Source organism: Caretta caretta, chromosome 11 (genome assembly GCF_965140235.1).
Source record: "Caretta caretta isolate rCarCar2 chromosome 11, rCarCar1.hap1, whole genome shotgun sequence".
Lineage (NCBI taxonomy): Eukaryota > Metazoa > Chordata > Testudines > Cheloniidae > Caretta > Caretta caretta.
The window spans coordinates 52,180,616-52,197,677 of NC_134216.1; positions in this window are offsets into that span (position 1 = coordinate 52,180,616).

Below are 17,062 nucleotides of genomic sequence, written 5' to 3' on the forward strand. Positions count from 1 at the left end.
AAAAGTACCCAGAAGTCACCTACTACAGGACAGACCCAACAAAGAAAGTAACAAAACGCCACTAGCTGTCACCTTCAGCCATCAATTAAAACCTCTCCAGTGCATCATCAAGGATCTACAACCTATCCTGAAGGACGATCCCTCGCTCTCCCAGATCTTGGGTGACAGGCCAGTCCTTGCTTACAGACAGCCCCCCAACCTGAAGCAAATACTCACCAGCAACCACACACCAGAACCACTAACCCAGGAACCTATCCTTGCAACAAAGCCCGTTGCCAACTCTGTCCACATATCTATTCAAGTGACACCATCATAGGACCTAATCACATCAGCCACGCTATCAGAGGCTCGTTCACCTGCACATTTACCAATGTGATATATGCCATCATGCGCCAGCAATGCCCCTCTGCCATGTACATTGGCCAAATCAGACAGTCTCTGCGAAAGAATAAATGGACACAAGTCAGACGTCAAGAATTATAACATTCAAAAACCAGTCGGAGAACATTTCAACCTCCCTGGACGCTCAATTACAGACCTAAAAGTCACAATTATTCAACAAAAAAACTTCAAAAACAGACTCCGATGAGAAACCGCAGAACTGGAATTAATTTGCAAACTGGACGCCATTAAATTAGGCTTGAATAGAGACTGGGAGTGGATGAGTCATGACACAACCTAAAAACTATTTCCCCATGCTAATTTTTCCCCTACTGTTACTCACACTTCTTGTCAACTGTTTGAAATGGGCCATTCTGATTATCAATACAAAAGGTTTTTTTTCTCCTGCTGATAATAGCCCACCTTAATCAGTTACTCTCATTAAAATTGGTATGGTAACCCCAATTTTTTTCATGTTCTGTGTGTGTGTGTGTGTGTGTGTGTGTGTGTGTGTGTGTTTTTGTTTGTTTGTATATTCATTACTACTGTATTTTCCACTGCATGCATCTGTTGAAGTGAACTTTAGCCCACAAAAGCTTATGCTCAAATGTTAGTCTCTAAGGTGCCACATGTACTCCTCATTCTTTCAACATTTTATCAGCGAGGAATACAGGCTCAGTAGCTGTTCAAGGGTAGGGTTGCCAGGTGTCCAATCAAAAAGGACACCTGACAGTGTCCAGTCAGAAACACTAGACACCAAAAGTCCAGTTGCCACCTACAGGATCTAGGGGGGGCATGTGGGGGCAAGTGCCCCAGATTCGCCTGCTAGGGCAGGGAGAGGGGCTCTATCCACCACCACCACCCCCGCAGCCAGGCTCGTGCTCTTTCGCAGGCAGCCGCCACAGTGGCTGGGAAGCTGGTGGGCTCTCACGCCGACCCCGAGTGGAGCGGCTGGTGTGAGAAGTGGGTGATCCTGCCCATTCCGCTCCCTGCCCAGGCCCGGCTACTTAGGGTCAGAGTCTGAGTGAGTCAGAAATGGGTCCGAGAGTGCCTGGGCTGCCTGAGAGACAGCTTGGCTGTGGGAGGTGGTGGCAGGAGGCTACCCCTAACCCAGGCCCAGCTGCTTGGGATGGGCTGAACATGCTGGTGGGGGGGAAGGGAAGCAGGTGCAGTGGAAGGATACTTCCCCCTTCAGGTAACTGGTGGGGTGGGGAGGGGAGAGTGTGGTGGTCCCTGGCCTGGACACAGGATGGAGGGGAGGAGTGAATGGAGGGGGTGGGTCCTTGTGGGAGGGAGTGGAGCAGGGGTGTCCAGTGACCAGAAATTGGAAAGTTGGCAACCCTATTCAAGGGCCAATATCATACTATTCACTGTAAAGCATTACCCAGTTTCCTGTGTTCCTACTGTGTCTCTCTAAACATGACCAAGTTCCAGGAAGAGATCAGTGGTTATTCCCTCACCCAGAGTCTAACTCCACACTACTGCATTTAGTATTGCATTCAAGCTATGAGCCTGCCCTTACATGATCCATGAAGGCAGTTATGAGCCTGATATATTATCATTAAGTTCCTCCCCTTACATTCTTCACAACTTTATAATTCTCATGTAGCAGAAGTTTCAAAAACAAACTATTATGTGCAATTGTAGGATGTCTGGACAAAATAGCACCAAATATAAGCAACTATTTAACCCCCTCAAATCTAATACATGAAGTGACTGCAATGAAGTTGGCACACAGTGTCACATAATATGATAAATGTGTGGACAAACTAAATACCACCAATGCAAAAAAAAGTTTGTTGCTAAAAGCTAAACTATGTCCATTCTTGCTTTAATTTATTTTCACCAATATTGGCAGGCATTCATTGTAATGGAAAAACTAACTAGTATCTTTAGATCAATCCCAACAGTTATATTTATAATATGACCTCCTACCAGCAGATGGAGACAGAAAACAAACTTTCTTTTCATTCAGGTGTGTACCTGAGAAGCAAAAAAAAAATAGTGGATTTTACATAGTCCTCCTTATTGAAGTGAAAACTTTGAGTCCATAGCTTTTTAGTAAATTCATCAGGTGTTAGTATGAAATGTCCACAGGTGCTGACTGAGATCCAAGTTCTCTGTCAGTCACCTGATAGATCCCTTAAGTACTAATCTGCTCTCTATAGGACAATACATGGTTCTAGATACTATTTTTAAGAAAGACAACAGCACCATTTCTAAAATATTTTCTACTCCATACATTTAGGGAAGTGAGTATTCACATGTATAGAGGGTACAACAGCCTTGAAAACATGGTTTGTGAGAAGAATTTAGCCTTGAGTTTATGTAACTTACTTACTCAAACTGACAATGAATGCCCAAAAGGAAGTACATGATGGACAAGATGATTCCAGTTTCAAAGGAAATTATTCACATTTCCTTAAGCATACTTTGAAATGAAAGGTGCTGTTTACCATAGTTTATTATTTTTAATTATTCAGAAAACTTGGGATGGGTTGACCATACTTGGCACCAAGGGAATTATGCAGCTCCTCTTAAACTGGTGGCATATGTCACGCTATCTCAGGTTTTATGTATCCCATGTATGTTTTTCTTATTTTGTTTGGTTATTTAGGAAGTTTGTTTGGCTCTGCGGTGCTGTTTTGTTTGGTTTTTTCTTCCCCCACTTGAGGTAGTCTTCTTACTATGGAAATAATATATAGCTACAGATGGAGTTTCGTGATAGGCACAAAGGCAGAAGAATGGGCTTTGTTTACACCACATTTTGAAAAGTTATTTTAGGCACTTTTAGAGTTTTTATGTTTGTTTGTTTATACCTGTCTTATGTGCTGTATTCCTGTAGCCTTGGCTATACGCAGGGTGACTGGGGAAAAAAGAACACTTTTAAAACCTCCAGAAGGTATATAAACTAGCTTGTCTATATAATAAGGTAATTTTAAGTCCTGCTAGTTACAAACTCCCAGGGACAGAATCACAAGTTTTATAACATTAGAAGAGGGGAAATCTCAACTCTCCAAAGACTGTGGCTTGTTCTTCTAACCCTGGTGGCTCATAAGACAGCTGATCTTAAAATTATCCTTGATCTAGGACTGAATATTGCATGTCCTGAACCTTAGTTTAGGTTTCGGGGGGTAGGGGGGAGTCTTCATTTTGAGTAAAAAGAAAAAAAATGGTAGATTTTAAGTAGAAAAGGATGGCTGTTTGAAAGCTGCTCAGGGGCTTGGAATGTAAACAATTCCACCAAAAAAGGATTAGTGAACAGAGTGTAGGTGATGTGAGTATCAAAGACGTAAAATAAATGGAATTTATCACTTGGAGACAGTGACAACATATATGATGGTGAGTATGTGTATAGGCAGTTCCTACACACACACACACAAATTTTATAATTTTCCTTGATGTTGGTTGTGAAGAAAATTCTTTGCAGAAAAATCTTCGTAGTTTTTTTCCTTTCTTTTCTTTGCAACACACTGTAGTTTACAATAAATATTCTGTCTCACCCAGTGTTTTTTGTATTTTAATAATTTAGCCAGCACAAGGCTCCAATATCGTACCAATATTTAGGCATGTGAGTTGAATAGGACTACTCACATGCATAATGTTATATGTGCTCTTAAGTGCTTTGCTGGATCAGGGCCTATTATTGTAGGTGCTGTTGGCACAGCAGCATGTTAATAAATTCTAGTTTTAGAACTTTGAGAAAAAATATCAACATTTATGGAAATTTTTAAAAATTTCTCAGTTATGAAGTGATTTAAAAATGAAATAATGGCTAATTGGCAGCTACATACTGGAGCAAAATGCTTTTATGGTCTCAGAGTATTTCATCTGAAAAAGTCACAGGTAAGAGTCATTCAGAAAGATATGATCACACTTTGTACTATTACGCCACCTGAATCGGAGAGGCCTTAAGATTTATATGCTTTCTATTGTCTGGGTACACCACAAGAAGAACAGGAAACTTGTTAATGGGTTTTAATCAGACCCCAACTTTATTATATAGATATCTGGGACCACCCGCCAGATAAAGTATACAGTGCAGGCAAATCTATGCTTATTCAAATCAATTCTCCATGGCTTCCACCAGCCCTCCTTTGTTTCCATCCAGGTCCCCGAGCCGACCCATGGCTTGGACCTTACCATCCACCAGCCTTGTAAGAAGGTTAAGGAAGGCTATGAGAATGGAGGGTGTTGGCTCCCTGCTGTACCAATCATAGGAGTCCCCGAACCCCCTCCCCCATTCTGTTCCTTTATCCAATACCTCCTTTTAAGTCCTTTACCAGGCCATTTATCTGGTCACTGGCTGCCCTCCCTATGGAGTACCTGCACTGAACATCCGCCCAATCTTACAAAATAAGTTGCGACATATGGCCTACCACGCTGCATGGACAGAGAGACTTGCCCCACCCTGGTTTCGTACATTTATGCACATTCCTGGGGGGTGGGGGGTGGGTCATTGCTGCAAAGCTGACCCCTGAGACCTTTCACAGAAGTTTCTGACCTCTTCCTCTCCAACCCCCAACCCTCCGAACCACAAAGCAGAGCTGCCCTTCTTTGGGTAAGCCCAGACAAATTCTGCCCCCCTTAGTTGTGGTGTAATCATTGCCAAAAATAAGGTAGGTTTAGAACACAATATTAGAGGTTTTCTCCTAGAAAGTACAGCACAACTGGAATTCCACTTTCTAATCTTTGTTTTGAAATATGTTCTCTATGTACGCTATCCTGAATTCACGGGAGTGATGGAGAAAGAAGTACCGTTGTAGTCTTGTCTGTTCTGTTTAAGCAGAAAATGAATTACTTCTTGGAAAATCTATAGGTGTTATTGACCAAACTTTGTACCTATCTACCTTTCTTGATCATGTTTTCTTTAAAAGTATTAAAATTATGAGAACACAAAACTGTAGCAGACAGGAATTCAAAGTGTTTCCTGAACTCTGGTTCTTTTTTCTAAAGAATTTGGAAATGTTTTATTTTTCTTTTTGTATTTGTAATACGAGCGCCACAGAAGAACACAGATGGGAGACTGATTTTTATTTCCTGTCCCCAGGCACGTGGTATGGATCAAGGTAATACCCCTGTCACTTGATAAGACTCAATGTTCATCCGCTATAGGCATTACAGTTACATTGTTGTAGGATAAAGGCAAGATTGAATTATAAATAAAACGATTAGATATAAGCAACATTTATCCTGGAGATGTACATAGAACTGAAAGTACATATATCAAGTCTTGAAACTATTAGGTATGGGACAAAGAAATAATTGAAAGAAACAAGGAAGGCGTTTGTGACAGGTCTAGTTGAACGCTCCCTCTTGGCCATTCATCAGTCTGCTGTGAGAGAATCCATGTTCTTTAACCCTCCAGAGTCTGAACCGAGTCCAGGCACTGCCCCTGTCTTGGGGTCCCTAGGCACATTTTTGGGGTGCAAATCCTTTACTTAGCACCCCCTTCTGAGTGCTGCAACCCCACAGTCCAACTGGCAGGCCCCTGTTATCAGTGCTTACCCCTGAAATTCCCCAAAAGCTTAACCACACCGTCTCCCAGGACTCCAGTCATGTAGGCATTCTGGATCCACTGGTTTACTCTTCAAAGGCACATGATAGGTGTAATACATAACACACAGAGAGAGACTTTGCACAGGATTCTAAAACACCATTGCTCTTTTTGTAATTGCATGAGAAATACACAGATCTATCCAAAAATAATAATAACCTACATGCATTTCCCTGCCTTAGTTTCCTCACCAGTCCCAAGCATTCTCTGGGCCAGGATCAATGTCCTCTCAGGGAGTCTAGGGTCCTTCTCCTGCCACTCATGGCTTGATTTCCTAATAATGGAGCCGTTCTTTCTTTCTTCTCCCAGGTCTTCTTGTTTTGCCTTTGGTTGGTCCTCAGCTAAACCAGGTACCTGTGCTTTGAAAGCATGCAGTCTTTTCCTCTCTCCTGCCCCTTCCTATGTGGCTCTCGGAGTCTTCCACTAACCCATCCATCTGCTGGTTTTTAAAGCCTAGCATCTACACCTTGGTTTCTTTGACCTGCATTTGGGGATTTTCCACCCCACAAACACAAGCTTCTCCCCTCCTTACCATATCCATTGTGTGGTCAGAATACAAATGTTAAGGATAACTACTTTCCATTGTCCCTAGTCTGGTGGTTACTTCTACAAGCCCTGTCAGCCCTTGGTGGATTCCACATTTACACAGAGGCATTTGGTGATCTAAAAGAAATTAAGATAATCTCACAACACAAGATTTAAATAGATGAGCCATGTTTGGTTCTAAATGTAAACCAGGGACAGTTTCTCTCCAGGGACAACACATCAGGTTTTATGGAACATGGATTTCTTATACAGACTTTCTCAGTCTTGAGGCCTCACTGAATCAATGTTCACTCCAGAGAACCAGAACTATCCAGCACCAACTGCATAATAAATGGTTGACAAATATCAAACACATTCCATATGTGACAAGCATTCCATGCCTGCCATAGACTGAGGTTCCGATTCTACAGTCAGCTCTGTGCAGGTGGACTCTGTGCCTATGCAAAGCCCCATTGAGAATTTCCCTACACTCAGCTTAACTGCAACATCAGGGTCTAATGTACATTTTTTTCCCAATAGAATCTTGTACTTAGTGATTACTAATCCTTCCTACCAGAGACTTAGCTATTTGTTTACCTTTCAAAGAGGGTAAATTGTAACTATTATTAAATAGCAGTGACTATATTGTAATAGCTCTTTTTCTTTTATCTTTCCCCCCAATGTGTTTTAGTTTTTTTTGACTGGGGGAAAAAAGTTAAAATATTACATAAGTGAAAGAAAGAGACATAATTTATGTCTCAAGATGTTTTCTCTGTCTTCTAGATCTTCATATTTGATGCACTATGCATTGTATATATCAGACTGCCAATCATTTGGCTATTTTGCACTGGAGTCCCTCTCTTCATATATCTCAATCAGCCAACACCCAAACATGTGATTTGCCTTTTAAAACCTGGGTAACAGTCAAAATGATTATTAACAATGAATAAAAGAGGGAGCTACTTGAAATGATGTAATTTCAATGATGTAACCTTTCAAAATGTGTGTTTCCTGTAACTTTAGGCCAAGGTTTTAAAAACTGGGTGCCTAAAGTTAAGCTACTAAATCTGGAGTTAGATGGTTAAATAAGTGGTCTGATCTTCAAAAGTACTGAGTACCTAGCAGTGCTGTGAGAAGAATTTCAGTTACAGGAGTACTTACAATCTTTCAGAGTAGCTGCCATGTTAGTCTGTATTCGCAAAAAGAAAAGGAGGACTTGTGGCACCTTAGAGACTAACAAATTTATTTGAGCATAAGCTTTTGTGAGCTACAGCTCGATGAAGTGAGCTGTAGCTCACGAAAGCTTATGCTCAAATAAGTTTGTTAGTCTCTAAGGTGCCACAAGTACTCCTTTTCTTCTTATGATCTTATGAGTTTGTCAATGGGATTGGAGTTTGTCCAGTGATGGCAGATATATCATAGAATATCAGGGCTGGAAGGGACCTCAGGAGGTCATCTAGTCCAACCCCCTGCTCAAAGCAGGACCAATCCCCAACTAAATTTTATGATTTGTTATTTTTTTCAAACTTCTGCACAGTATATGTACACCTGCATTACTATTTGCACACACAAAAATTGCTTCACCTACTAAAATGTAGTCATTTCTGGGATGGAACATAGTGGTTGTTTAGCTGTCTTCAGCAACACTGCATATTAGAAGGAAAAAAGATGTAGAGTATTGTACCTAGTTGAAATTGTAGAGGGGATTTAGGTAGGCAGATTGTAATTATGTAAATTGGAATTTAGCCAAGACATTAGAGTTACTCACCTCTAGTTCTTGCAAAAGGCATGTAAGTCACATTTCTGCATAGCTCAGAGCTTTAACCAATGTATTAACAGAGAAAAAGAGAGAGTAGCTTCCCACAAAAGCAGGGTATCTTTGAACCATCTGATTAAGATTTCTCAGTGTACAGCACTGATTAATTTTGCATTACTGTTAAGACTTCAGTGTGAAATCCTGGCCCTATTAAATTCAATGACAAAACTCCCATTAACTTCAATAGTGTTAACATCTCACATTCATACTCTAATCACAAAGAAGTTAATTTTCTATTTGTTGTCTGGATGTGTACCAAAGTCTAAAAACAAACCTGAAAACAATTTTCTGTCTGGTATAACTGGCTTGGCAAAATTTGCTACTGTATATATTGGTTGCCTTAAGATTGTTTTTCTTAATATTTTGGATCCATTCACTAAACTTATTCTTTTTGTTACATGACGATACACACTGCACAGCATGTAATCCAAAGAGAGGCCCTTGCAGCTCTGGGAATGTGTGCATTATCAATCTCTCTCTTCCACTGCAACAATAACAATGGAAATGTTTTCAAAGCCCTTTTTATGCTCAGGAGAAAATCATCTTTTTAATATAATAAATAAGGATTCCCCTTACTACGTTGCAATGTAAAATATATTGATAGAAAATACTTTCTGTTTGAATGATACATAACTTCTCTCCTTGTGTCACAGTGGTTAATAGTGGGGTAGCCTTTTGACCTTTTCTCAAATTCTTAAACGAAACCCATCCAAGAATTAAGGATTGTTTTATAAAAAGTATTGCCAGTGGAGCCCTGACCTCCATTTTCTGTTGACCTTTATACATATAGTGTGTTGCCAGGAATTAGCCTTATCTAGCAGGAACAGACATTGTAGCCATAAAACTTGTCTAATTTCTAGGGGGGAGGAGAATAGTTCCAGGGCAGAAGAGAAGAGGTGGTCCAGGAAAAAAAAGTAAATAAGTTATTTTTATGACTTTCTCATATTTCCCTTAGCTTTTACTTTGTTTCGAAAGAGCAGTAAATCTTTAATTACTTTAGGTCAAATATATATCATAAAATGGACTATCAATTTCTAACATTTTATGCAGCATCTTAAATTGCAATGCAAACAAATGTCTGAAGATTTTTTTTTATTTTATATTCCTGATTGCATACATGAGACCGCAGATTTGGATTGTGATTTTAAAAAGCTCCTCTGGAGACCACAAGAGTTTTCATTTCTCCCCCAAACCGAACAATAAATTGCACAATTGAAAACTTGGCTTCTCCTGCCACTTGACTAGCTTCTTAATAAATACAAAGGATTGAGTAACTAAACAAAACAGAAGCAATATATAATAAACTGCTCTTAGCTAAGAGATTTTTACATTTTCAAATTGACATGCTTGTAAAGCTGGTCATTTGAAAATTTTTGAAATAGATATTTTGTTTAGGTTATAACAGTGACATAGTTTTTGTAAAGTGCCCTTTTCACATTACCTGAGCAGCTAGAATTTCAGAGAGCCCAGAATCCCTCCTTGTGCTTAGCTTTCACCTTGAGCAGAGGAAGTACAAAGTTCTGAGCTCTATATGGGTTTTTTTCTAGTCCTCATTAGTGCTTTTTGGTTTTTGTTTTCTTAAGATTAAAATGAAGCTACAGGCGATTTTGTGAACTTTTTAGTAACTCTTTTGACAGATATGACAATTTGGTTTACTGCTAATTGATGGAAAATAAAACCTGCCTAAAATGAACTTTTATTCACAACTATGTATTTAACCAGTATTTCCTGTTCCTTGCTTTTAATAGCTTTTCCTGTTCCTCCTGACAAATTTACTAATTACAGTGTTTGTCCCCAAAATATTTATGTCCATGTTTTCTCTTTACATTTGTGCACAAAAGTCATTAGAATCTGCTTCTAGAAACTATCTTAAAACCCCAAAAGGGCTAACAGAACTGTGATGTTGTCAGCAAAATGACAGCCAAGTGCTTCCTGTTTATTCTCTGTTAATGGCTTTCTTAGCAAATCTGAGCAATATCTATTGCTCTCTGAAAATTAAAGCTGTGTTCTGTCTGCTTGCTATATCATTGCCAGCAATAAAGATTTTGGAATTGGAACTCAGCTGGCAGTTTGGTTAACAGTGCATGAAACAGTCAAAATACAGCTTTCTCCTCCCCTGTTTGCATTGGCTATGTGAAGGAGTTGACCACAACAAGCAATTAATAAAGTAAGAAAACTTGGTTTTGGTAGTCAGCTTTTCAGATGTGAGCAAGAGGACGTGCACAGTAAGCAGCAGCTGAAGGAAGCAACAAGGTTCCATTTTTAAAATATTTTTTTTCCTGACTGTAGTTGTAATATTAATGCTTTGTTGGAAAGAACAATTCTGGATTAGCAGGGGGAGGGACTAGATATCCTAACTGATTTTTTCCATACTAACTTGGAAATCTCTTCCATTACCGTGGTGCAGGCTGGGCTGCCCAGGCCCCAAACTCAGGTTAATGCATTTATTAAGAGCAGCAGTGGGACTAGAAGAGCATTTCTTAATTCCCAAACTGCTAAATGGCTGCAGACCTCCAGTTCCATTGAGAACATTTCCTATGGAGGGTGGAGCAGCCATTCTACTGGCTGTTTCCTCCCCAGCTCCACCCCAGGAAGATTGAGGGAGGAGCCATCAGGTGAGGAGGGAGTGCAGGGCACATGCTCCAACAAAAAATTGAAGGTAAGTGGGACTTGTGGTGGGAAGGAGGGGGAAACAATCCTGATTCAGCCTGAATCTTCTCCAAGATTTGTGTGCATATCACTCAGCCTGCCAAAGACCCAATACAGTATGTAGCATATGGCAAACCTCAAGAATGAGGGTCAAAAATAGTTATTCCTGCAGGAAATTTAAAATGCTATAGGAGTAAATTCTTAAAGAACACTTTCTACAACCTCAGTTTCATGTTTCTTTATTTGTCATGTAAATCATTTTGCTACTAAAAATGAGAGAATACCAAATTTTTGTGTAAAGCCAGTAGAATTGGGAGTAGGATGTTTGAGTGAAAAGGTTACATTTGAGAGGTATGTTTGTGAGAATTTCAGAGGTGCTTCCCATTGAAATTCAAAGGCAGGAAAGTTTCTCCTGGTTTTTGATTTTTTTTTCAATTTGAATTTTTCACAGTCCTAGTTTAAAACTAAATGCCATCAATAGCTTAATTTTATTTGGGAATTAAAGAACCCAGTTAAGGAATGGGTTGGTCTTCTCCTGCAGTATATGTTGTGCCAGGCTTGGAGCCAAAATAATTGCTGTGATCAAAATTGCCAAGATAAAAAAAAGTCCCAATTTTTGCTGGTTTCCTTTCTCTCTTTTTCCATTTAAAATGATAGAGATTGAAAGCTTCTCTGTTTCCCACAAGTCACTTCAAAATCATAGAGTGCAGTGGGGTATAGGCTTGTAAAATCTACAAGCAAATGCAAGAAAAGCACACAATGTTGGTACCAAAAAGCTTTTTAAGAAATGGAATTGCCCATATTAAAAGAGCCCTTTCCCATTCAGCATTGTGGAAAAAGAAGGATGGGGTTGGGGTAACTATCCAGTGTGCTGTGAATGGAAATTTTGTACAGCACTCCCTCCCTGATTTGCTACAGTATGTTATTTCTGGACTGTAGAGCCTGTTGGCAGCCTTGGATCTTATGCTTGCTGGGCTACATGTCTACGCCAGTGGCTGTTAATCTTTCTGTTCCTGTGTGGAATCTACTTGGTAGCTTGAAAAGTGAAGGGGAAAGAAGTCCACATGGCTTGCAGAATATAATCAAGTGGTTCAGATGCAGCTAGCAGGCCACACTGCTTAAATCATAGGTCTTCAAAATGACATAAAACAGACTTCCAGTGAATCAGTTTGGTGTAAGTTCAGGACTGATTGGGCTCTGAATAATGCATTGTTACTAAAACGATTTATTACTGAGTGGGGAAGGGCTGAAGGAAGTCTTTTCTGCTATTTGTATATCTCAGGCCCGTTTAGAATTTTGTTGTAAAGTATCAAGTGCCCTAAACAAAACTTTGCTACAGCAACAGCAAAACATATATGAATCCAAAGTAAAATAAATCCATCGTAACTAGTTTATTGTGCAAAGTTAGAGCTCATTCACAAGCACCACTGCTTCTGAGACCAGATCAGAAAATGGAGGCAAGGTCCTTAGAGGAACAGTTTTAAAATCTGTGGCCCTCTTGTGTGCAAAAAGTTTGAGGCCCTAAAGCAAAAAGTGCTTTTGAGACTAACTATAGCTGCAATTTTTGCAAAACTGTAGGAATGTCACTGAACCAGGAAGAGAAGGGAAATATATTTTGAACATAGGGTATAGCTGAACTGCTTATTAATCAAGAATTTCTCTGCATATGCTCACTAATAGCTTACTCCTCCAGGCTGCATGCAAAATGTCTCAGTGGAAGGCTGTTTCAGAGATAAAGGAAATGGTTAAAGGGCATTTGCAAAAAACAAAAGAGAAAACAGCAGAACCAGAAAACTTTAAAATGAAAAGCAAGAAAAACAATTTTCTGATCACTGGAATGTAGCAGAGAATGAGCCTGATTCTCCATTGCCCTGCATCTTTTGCACTCATTTACACCAATGCACAGTGAGTGTAAAATGGTGCCAAATCAGAATGATATTGATATGCACCTACTCTGCATTCACTGTGCACTGGTGTAAATGGTTAAAGAAGCCACAGAGCAATGGAAAAATATTATTATTATTTATATTATCATAATACCTAGCAGCCCTAGTCATGGACCAGGACACCAGTGAGTAAGGCGCTATCCAAATAAGATAAAAAGGTGATCCCTGCCCCAAAGAGCTCACAATCTAAGTCTAGCCCACAGTTCCTATTTTTAGTAATTACATTTATTTAGAAAGAATAACATATTCCGCCTTATCAAAGGAAACTGAAATGTGTTATTGGAAGTTTGTGGTCTTTTGTATTATAGTTGTAAGAGGAGTCTGAATGAGCTCTTCCCTTACATCTAGTGGTCAGCTGTGGAAAAGGACTTCAGGAGCTGATCTCATTTGCATGGGCATACCCACCCTGCCTCAGTGCTCAACATGATGGGCTTGCTTGCCTAAAAGGTCACTTTTGGCTGGTGTGGGATTCCCAGTCTCCTTATTATTGGGGAAGGAGTAATAAAGGGTGGTTATCCTTGTTGTGTGAATCAAGGGCAGCAGAACTGTACTTGGCATTCCCCAATTGGGGGACTTACCGTCAACTAAATGGCACTCACTAGGCAGGGGACATGGGTTCCAATGCCCAGTGAGTGGAGAAAGGGTAGGGACAGGTCTTTGTACCTGGTGGTGTGGAACTTGCCTAAGGCCCCTAGACACTATCAACCCTTCCTCTCTCCACTGCATAGTAATAGAGCTAAGTTAAGCTCAATTGAGAGTCTTGTTACGTACTGGAGAGCTGATACCTAGATCTAAATATTAGACCTGCTTTGGGACTGTGTCTCTGATGCAAGAGACTGCCCGATAGCTCCCACACTAACATCGAAAATCACTGAGAGCTGTGTTGGTGGGCCCTGAAGACATCTTGGCGCAGCAGGTGGAGAGGTGTGATGAGCAGCCAGCAGGGTGGCTGGTGGAGGTGCCAGAGCAGAGCCCCACATAGAGGGGCAGCAAGTCAGTGCCTGAGCAGCAGAGCGAGTAAGAACCTGCCCCCCACCTCCACCCAGGGTGGGAGGTGAACTCTGCAGATGCTATGGAGTGGTGTGTATTTGTCCCAGGTCACGGGGTGGGGGCTTAAGGTGATTTTGTGTTTTACTGCTGAAAAAGAGCCCCTAGATACTGAACCCGGCCCTTGTTGCTGCCAACTCTGACTGGCAGAAGGGTTACATAGTAATTCGCAGTATTGTAATGACCTTTAACTAGAAATATCCCAAAACTTTACAAATGGAGTGTTGGCTATACTATATACAGGTAGGGATCACTTCACCCACAACGGACGGTGCACAGCAACATTATACAATAATTTATGACAAATTGGATAATGTTACGCACTTCCTAAGAGAATTTAGTCAGGCAGAATATAAAGGGATAGGTGAATTAGGAATGAATTCTGAAGAAGGCAATTTAGAAAACAATCAACAAGATATCAACAGGCTGGAAACATAATCAGATAGGAGTGTAGGCAGATATGATGAGAGAAATGACCACACCTTAAGTGGGGGTGGAGGACATGTTGTCTGGCTTGCCGGGGGAAGGGGTATAGTGCTTTACGGAGGGGGAGTGAGAGAGAGGAACAGAAGCTGCTGCAAATGTCGAGTTAGTCAGTATGGCAATGCTGACTCATCTCTCAGGGACCAGAAGGGCTGGGGAGTTAATAAGGGGCAAGCCTAGCAAGAGAAGCCCCTTTTCCCCAGACCAGGCAGATCAGCATCCACCCTCCTTGGAAGTGGCACAATACCAGACCTGGTCAGGACCTGCAGTGGTCATCATGCTAGCCTCTTCTTAGTAGAGGGGCTGGGAAGGAATTTTTCCCTCACCACCAGATTGGCCAAGGTTAGGGTGACTAGACAGGAAGTATGAAAAATTGGGACAGGGGTGGGGGGTAATAGGCGCCTATATAAGACAGCCCCAAATATTGGGACTGTCCCTATAAAATGGGGACATCTGGTCACCCTAGCCAAGGTGGAGTATGTGTCGGGGGCAAGGGGGGAGTTCTCCTTCCCCACAGCAGGTTCAGGGGAGGCTTTGATATGGTGAGTAGGGAATGCAGTTAGGTGATGATGTCACAACTCATTAGGGAAGTGTGGGGCAGATGTCCAGTGCAAATACTCCATAGGGAAGGGACACAGTGACCAGATAAATGGCTTGGTAAAAGACTTCAAGGAGGTGTTTCTTAGAGAAGCGGAATGCGGGGCAGGGGGACAGCTTGTACTTCTATGACTGGCACGGCAGGGAGCCAACCCCCCTCTTTCTTATAGCCCTCCTTAACCCTCGTTTGAGGGGGAGGTTGGTAAGGTCCCAGGAATGCGTTGGCTGGGCACCAGAATGGAAAAGAGAGGGTGGGGGTGGCAGAAGCCCCTGGGTAGATATTGAAATGATCATGAAGTTACCAGCACTGTACGCTTTTATCTGCTGGGTAGTCCCAGACATGTAATAATAAAGTTGTGGCCTCATTAAATCATATCCAGTGTTTCCTGTCCTTTCACTGTAGCCAGAAAACAGCACTTAACAGGAAGAGATCTATAATTCTTAAGTAAATTTTCTGGAAACAAATACCAGGCCTAAAATTCTTTAACTGATAATCCTAGAAATGACATATGTAATAATCCTAAGGAAATGAAAAAGTTTTTGAGAGAAGTAAAATGACTCTGGAGTCAAATATAGGCAATATCTGAGAAGTATTATTTAAATTTTCCTCACATAATTGTTCTATGGCCAGAACTTAGAAGTAATATGATATGTCTGTATTGATTAATACTCATGGTAAACACCCCCCCCCCAGCCCAAATCGTGTTAGGAATGGTAAGGTTTTGTTGTTGTTTTTTAAGTGTGTTTGTGCATTTCCTATTTATGTAGGCTTGTTGTTAGGGAAATAAAATGGCACCAGCTACCCCCTACCTTGGGGAATTTTGGCGGGAAGGGAACAACAGGGTAACTGGTATACACAGATGAATTTTCTTAACACTTCATTAAAAGAATCATTTTAATTGACATTTTCTTTTAACTTGGTAAAATTTGTAAGCTGAAAAGCCATCTAGAAGACCTACAGAATTTAGCTGGGGTGAAACCAACGGAATTCTATAGAAATTATTCTAAAAAACCTTTAGAAATTAATCTTTTCATAAATTTGGGGGGGGTTGTTTGTTTTTGAAAAATAATATAGAATTTTATAGCAAGACATAATTTTCTATTAAATTCTATAGGATGTCATAAAGCTGTGTAAAAAGGTAGCATTTTTGTTAAATTCAGTAGGATTTAAATAATTATTTTAAAAAATAGAAGTAGAAAGATGCATTTAATTTGTCCTAAATCTATTTCAAAACTGAATTTGACTACGAACATGTTAATTAGTAATATCACACTGAACAGAAAGTAGTTACTCTGTAAATCAACCCAGTCTGCCACTGTTTTTGTAAGAGCTTGGTTAAACCTGAATTGCCTAGCTGTTCATATAAACTATCAAAGGAATTAGAAATCCAATGCATGTTATAAATATGCACCATAAAATTTAACACAGCATTAAAGCAAATATCTTAAAAAAAGAAAAATTAGGATATTGCAAAACAGTGAGGAAACTCAAAAATAAGCTAGGAATTTTAAAAAGGCGTGGACGTGTTATCAGGAGAACATTGCATGAAAAGAAATATGTATTCCCATTGATATATTACACAGAAACATAAGACTTTGGGCCATATTATTCCCTCTATTTTTTGGCTCAGATTAATTTGAAAGGGATGGCAAACATTATTGGCCAAAATTCTGTCAGATGGAAAGATTGGGTTGAGCCAACAAAGTATTTTCATTTTACCACATCAGAGCTCTTCGTCATGAAATTTGTGTGTTTATGGCTCCACAGTTTTAGGTGGGGGTGCTTGGACAGGGAGTGGGAATGAGACACATCCACTTCTCTGGAGTTCTTTGAGGCCTGCTATTACCTCATCCTGCTGCAGCAGAAGTTCCAATGAATATATTGTCTTCTACATCCATAGGAGGCTGATGGGGCAGAAACTGGGGCTTTTAAACAACAGACCTAGTAAATGGAATGCAGTTTGGCTCTACTAGTATTTATGGCTTCAAAAGTAAACAAATTACAAGCCAGAAGCAGGTAACAAAGCAAGAAGGTCGACAGTGTTCACATAGAAAAAAATA